The sequence below is a fragment of the Protopterus annectens genome, chromosome 1.part1 (genome assembly GCF_019279795.1).
Source record: "Protopterus annectens isolate FY-2018-M chromosome 1.part1, PAN1.0, whole genome shotgun sequence".
Lineage (NCBI taxonomy): Eukaryota > Metazoa > Chordata > Ceratodontiformes > Protopteridae > Protopterus > Protopterus annectens.
This window is the reverse complement of record NC_056726.1, coordinates 1,861,080,617-1,861,088,151: the sequence shown is the minus strand read 5'-3', so window position 1 is coordinate 1,861,088,151 and position 7,535 is coordinate 1,861,080,617.

Here is a 7,535-nt window from a genome sequence, read left to right as displayed (position 1 = left end):
GGAATCTTTAAAGTATGCCAAATCATTACATTTCCAGAAAATATGTTCCCAATTACCTTTTTGTTCTCCATCACACCTCCAACATTTACTATCTACCTGAGTAAAATACTCTGGAGTCTACTTACGGTATAAAAGTATCTATGTAAACATTTCCAAGCAGAAACCCTAAATCTTCTAGATCGTGTTGCATATTTGGGAGACATACATATATCCTCCATTGTTTCTTTGTGAATTGCTTATCCAGTCTTTCTTCCCAATCCTTTCTAACCTCCTCTGATTAATTCTTATAGTTATTATGCAATATTTATATGCTGTACTAATTATTCCTTTTTTAACAGCAGCTTCTGTTCTAAATTCTATTAAAAACTCTACCAGTGCTGGTCTTTTGTTTAGTACCCCCCTACTTCTTTATCTTTACCTATACTCTGATATCAATCCTTAATAAGGAAGGCAATCACTAACCTGCAGTCCAAATACATTCTTGGTGTCTTCCCATTCTATTGCCTTTCCCTCTCTCGTTATTTGCTGCCAGTACCTTGGATCTTTTGCAGTTTTCACCAATAGATTTCCGTGTTCTGTTAATGTTGTTAAATGTATCCATAAATGCATTCATCCCTATTGTCAGAATCTAATTGCATTCATCCCTATTGACAGAATCTCCTTTCTCCATTCCCATGTTTGCTAGAATACTTTCTGCTCTTTATGACTATAATATTCTGTATGATTATTGTTATTCCCCTTACAGGTCTTCATCTAAAATTCTACTGTCTCCTTGTTTCTTGAGCTTCCCTCCTGTTTCATCATCATCCCTTTCCACTCTTCTTTTTGTCTTATTTATAGGAGCCTTAACTGTGTAGCCCTGAAATGCCCCTTCAAATCGAGTAATCCCAATTCGCCTTGATCTGTTGGAAGAATCATGTTATCCCACTTGATTATTGCCATCTTCCTATCTCAGATAAAATCCTTCAGCTCTTTATTAATTGCTATCCACAGCTTATCCTCTGGTTTATACAAACATGCCTAACCTGTGTATAAGACTAAAGGGACTAAAAACATTTTAATTGAGTGTAGCTTACTATGCATATCCATATAACAGAGCTTCCAATCTCTCAGTTTTTGTATTATTTTTTTCTCTATTTTTACCACATATCATTAATCGCCACACTGGGATCATTTTTAACCCATACTCCTAAATACTTCTTTTTATTATGTCTTCATTAATATGGATATTGCTGAATCAGTTCATGTAGGAGTATATAATTTACCACTATTGTCTTTGTTTTAGCTTCATTAATTTTGTATCCTGAAAACATTTGAAACTTTCTCAAAATGTGCCACAACACTGTAATGTCCTTTTTTTAGTTGTATCAGGTATAAAATAATATCTGCAAATAGACCCAGCTTTTCTTGACTATTGTATCAATTAAATCCTTGAATTTCTGAGTCCCTTATTTTCTTTGCAAGTGGATTTAAATATAATGGAAATAACAAAGGGGAAAGGGGATACCCCTTCCTGGTTCCTCTGCTCAAGCAAAAGTTATCAGTGAGGAACACACCCACTTTAATTTTCACCTCTGATCCTGCATATATCCTCCTAATCAACCATACAATTTTATCAGGAAATACAGATACTTCCATTGCCTGCTCATAAAGTCCCAGCTTACTCTGTCAAATGCTTATTCTGCATTAAGACCCCCAACAACAGTGGTGTTTTCTTGCATTCTGCTTTCCTCTGGATCATCAGTGTTCTGTTAATGTTGTTAAATACTTGCCTCCCCTGCACAAAACCACATTGATGCATATCTATCAATTTTGGCATAACTTTTACCATTCTTTTAGCCATTATAGTCATAAACACTTTATAACCATGGTCTAGTATTGAAATGGGCCTGTTTGAAGCTGAATCTGGTGGAACCCTTACCTCCTACTTAACTAGTATAGACTTCCTGTGCACCAAGACAAACACCATTCTCCAAAAAGACTTCAACTACCCCTCCATTGACTGGGAGATTTTGTATCCTCAAACATATATGACCAGAATTTTCTGGACTTCATCAGTACAAACTCTTTGCAACAGTTAGTTTCCACCCCAACTAAGAGCAATAAAATCATGAACTAGTACCACTATGGCACATCTTTGTTCCTTCTCAATTGTCACTTGTTCCCTGGTCAAATTGGACCACAAATCAGCCACATTCACCATAAGACTAAAGCCAGAAGGATCTTGCAATACCTCAGTACTGAGAGCTTATACTAAGGCTAATCTATTAAAAGTAATCGATGACCTTACTAAATTTAAAATTTCCTTCCAACCTGATGACTCCACTGATTATGAGCATTTATTTATCACTGAATTCTATGCACATGTAAATAGCTGCATAAGTTCATTCTCCCCTTCCAAAGTAAATAAAAATGCCAAATTTAAAACTAACCCCCTGTGGTGGAACCCAAATATAAAAATGCATCATAATAATAGAAAAACAATTGTGTTATACAATAATACATTTAACTCTCAAAATGTTAGAAATACTCTTGATAACCTCAGTGAGGATGTCTGGACCCTAATCAAATCAACCAAAACCAGATATGAGGTAAAACTAGCCAACCAGGTGAAGGATAACCATAAATCCTTCTTTAATTGTGTTAAAACCTTAAAACATCAAAAACAATGAGCAGCACTGCTTTGGACTAACAGTAAATGGGGTCTATATTAGGTTGTCAAAATCTTCTTTTATTGATGGCTTATTCATCTACCCCTATCCATCAAAACTAACTTCAGGAAACATCAACATTTGTTACAGGGTAAGTAACCAATTGGCCACTACTCCACTGAAATGCACATCGCATAAATCAAACCCACCCAAGTGGGGGTCTTTGCCACCCACACCCACATCCCCATTACTATATCTATATATATATATATTATATATATATATATATATATATATATATATATATATATATATATATATATATATATATATATATTATATATATATATATATATATATATACCAACTCTGAGATCACACTACAGTGGGGAAAAGGACAAAGTTGTGGTGTTGGCCAATTGGTTACTTACCCTGTAAAAATGTTGGATGTTCACTGAAGTTAATTTCAATGGACAGAGGTCAATGAATAAGCCATGGATGAAACAAGATTTTGATGATCTAATACAGACCCAAGCAAAACATGTCACTTACCCAGACTCAGGGGACATAGCCAGTTTACTAGCAGACATATTTAGCTCAAACATTACCCCCACTCCTATATTCTCGGATCAAATGTCCACATCTACACCACCCCCTCAAATCTCTTAAGAAGAAATGCTCAAGATGCTGTCTAAGGCCTATGACACTTTTTCCATGAGGCTGGATAATATACTGGACTGTCTACTAGGCAGTATGAAACAGGCCTTGTCAGACCTCCTACAGACAATATTCAATATCAGCCTTCAAACAAGCTTCATGCTGGATGAATAGATGATATCAACAGTCATCATCTTGCACAAGGGAGTAGTCAATAGTCCTGGGTAATTATAGAACCATAAGCCTGACCAGTCTCAGCTCTAAGGCTTTGGAAAGGATCTTTATGGAATTAATACATAAGAACATAGGCAATCTGAAACTCTTTACTCAAGCCAGTTAGGACTTGTTATTGGTGAATGCTGCCTACTAATACTCATTGACTTTTACAAGTAGGTTACTGACGCAATTGATTTGGCCAAATCAATATACACTGCATATTTAGACCTTGCAAAAGAATTCAACACCATTCTAGGTCCAGGGATATAATCAGTCTGTTATACTCAGCTCCCACAAGGCCAATCATTGAATATAATTCCCCTTTGAGTATTTACCTGTGCAAATTATGTGTCACAAATGGAATGACCATCTCAAAGTTTTGTCCATCTTCGTGGTATTATGCAGGTTACTAAGAGGATACCTCTGTCTCTTGTATAAAACATCAACAGACACTATCCTGTCAGCCCTTTTGCACATACCCAGTTCCATTGGTAGCACAGACAACCGATTAAGGTATCTCAATCTATTTTTCAACATAATTAGGACATGTTGGAGGGATAATATGTAAAACAAAGAATACCACTTCTTTGGAACTGTGTTTCACTCCACAAAAATCAAACTATTATTGTCACTGTATTCAAACATTACTTGAATATCTGGAATGAAAACTATAAACTGAATCCTGGTTTAGGAACCATGTCTTCTCGTGAAAAGGGGCAACAAGCCAATGTCTCAACATATCCTTGTTCTGCCTCTCTTTGTGTTATTCATACACAAAATATAAAGGCTAAAATCTGTCATGAAAATGTAGGCTAGGCATCTTAGGATCCTCACAGATCAATAGTCTAGTAAGTATCTAAAAACCTATGAACCTATTAAAAATATGCAACTGAGAGCTATAAGAGACCAAAAACAGAAATTGCTGGAAAAATGGGCTTTATGGAATTCTCTAATGGAAATTAAGATTGAAGAAGACATTGAAATGGAACAAAGCATCTAAGATGTAGATTAGTAAAATTATATAAACTGTAATACATGGTATGAAGTCACTGTCTAATGTTTAAGATGTATACTATACAAATAATAAAGTATGTTCATTAGTTAATTCTTAATCTCAAATTACACTGTAAATAGTTTATTATGCTTTTATGTGTGTTTGCTTATGGAGCATTTTTACATCAATCTGGTGTTTAAGAACAGACAGAATAGTTGTTTGTGACATATTGATTTAAGTGCTTAGTGATAACACTTACTTAAATCCATTGAAAGTTAAATATAAACACTGATATATTCTGCAATAGTTTTACAATAACATGCCAACAATAAAAGGAATAACATGTCTAGAGAAGGTAATTTTTTTCATTGACAAGTCTGCCATTGACAAAGATGAAGCCCTAAAAATCCTATACTACTAACTGACATACACAGCTCTTAAATGCTTTATCCCATGCACAGGTCCCCTCAAATTATCTATAGTATGGCCCCAGTTATTCTCATTATGGGTAATATATAATAATTTACCATAGGATGGGTAAGGCCAGGGTATAACCAAATATTATAGGTTATTTCAAGCACAAAAATGGAAATTGTCTAGGCTTAAAATGGCCGACCAAGACTGCTAGCCTAGTACTTACCTATGAACCTATAAAAGGCCTTAACTGTGCAGTAAATAGCTACTGTGCATTTTGTGTATAAAGCAAACTCAGGCAGCAGACAGTTTGCTGAACAAACTGAGCATAACATATTTTAACTTAATAGCAAATACTGGACAACCACTGTACAATAATATTATGGATAAGATAATGGCGTAAGGAAAAGTATGTACATAAATAGTATTCAAGTAGTAGGAATGCTTAAAACAAGATTTTCTGTTTCTGAGACAATGTAAGAAATTATATTCTAGTGATAATTAAAATTTTAAGTAGATACTCTACATTGTAATGCAATAGAGATAAATGAAATAGAGATCTAACAACAACACATCTTAACATCAGTTGATTTTTTTAAAAGAACTACACATAGTGAACAAACTATTCATCCACCCTAGCAATTCTTTGTCTTATTTTTTCTACTGTTTAACACTATACCTCTAAGATGTACCTCATTATGAGGAATGTTCCTCATTTTTTGTCTTAAGAACAGCATGTTCCCACAGATCCTCACTGAAAGGGTTTATCACATGTTCACTGTTAATATTTGTTTAACTGATTTCCTTATTAAACAATACTGACTCATATTAATTTATCAAAATACAGTTTTATAAATATAAAATAACATAGTTAACCATTCTGTTAGATTCCTAATTGAAGCTGTTAGTAAGCTATTAGTAAGTGTTTCACATTTCTCCCATTTGTTCCTCATTATGAAAGGTAGTGTTCCACATTTTGGAAATGGAAAGTTGAGAGCTATGGTTAACAATAAGACAGAAAGTGAAGGGACTGCCTGCTGATGTAGACTGAGTTTCCACTGTGAATAATGGAGAACGGACTTTAAAAATTGTGAAGCAGATTTAATGAAGGTGAGTAAGTCATTTAAATGAATGATACTTTGGAAATGCAATTGGTAGGTTGTAGATACTAATGCATTTTAAAAAGGTCTGGCACAAGACATAGCAATGCATATTAGCACACATATTATTAAAAAAAATAAAACTAGAACTGAAGTCTCCTAAAATGAGTTTAATTTTTGCTAATTATTCTATTTAATGCAAATAAGACACAAGATGTTTTTTCTAGTTTGAAATAAATGTCATTATAAAGCAAAATGACTAAAAATGTAACAAATATAATTATATAAGCAAGTACCTAATAAAATATTATCTGCAAAGAAGCAAACTAAAAGTTAGAAGGAAGAATCCCTGAGGGTAGCAAATCAACGTTATGAACTGAAGATGAATGAAGAATAAAAATGAACAGAGTAATATACCTGCTTTACCATTATGACTATTGACATTTTAGATTGGCCTTTACACATTTTTTGCACTTTACTGCTCCCATATTTGATTCAAATAGCCTCTTAAGCACAAGTCTTCTCGGTTGATTGGCAACTGCTATTTGGTCAGATTTGAATATTAAGCATAGGAATGGACTTGTTTGTTCCTTGTAAGATCAATAAGATTGAATAACATTACCTACTGGCACTTTTTCCTTGGACCAGCCTTTCATTCTAACTTCATTCAGTAACTGAATTTCAATATCAGCATTAGTGTATCTCTGGAACTGTTTTGTATCTGTTATACAATAGGTAACTACAGAATTATCCAAAGGATCTATATTTCTAGCATTTCCTCCTGCAACTCTGGTAAATACACTGCACTCAGCATATCTGCTATACTAGTTCCTTACCTATTCAGTATTTCCCTTTCACAGCATGCTTCTGTAGAGTAAACATTTCCAACAACTATAATATGCCTTGTAGAGACTGTATGAATATTCTTTGCAAAAGTATGCATTCAATTTCTGCCTAAACTTCCTCCTCATTGATGTATTTATTGAATTTCTACCACCCATACAATATTGGAAATAGTTATTTTTTTATCTTGGTATATATCTTTTGTGCTGCTGATAGGCAACTGGTCCTTTCTGTTGTAGTATCATTAACTGCTATTTCACTCTGATTAGGATTTACTTGCATCATAGCTGGCTTATTCATATAAAAAATCATATAAAAATGAGGATAATCAAAATAAAGACAACATATTTAAAATAAATCGACAGATACAATAAAAGGACTAATAATAAAAATAAATATAGCCACTTCAACTGTCAATAGGATCCACAGAACATATTATTGTGCTGATAAGATAAAAAACAGTTAAGGTACTAACAGAGAAATGCAAAGAAACACAGAGGAAAAGGAACAATTTAAAACTTCACTCTAGAAATTTCAATTAAGGAATACAATAATTCAAGTAAGAAAATTAAATATCATTAGAGAAATGAAAAAAGAAAATACAAAGAGAAAATAAAAGAAAATCAATTTAGGGATGACCTTACAGCAAACTGGAAAAGC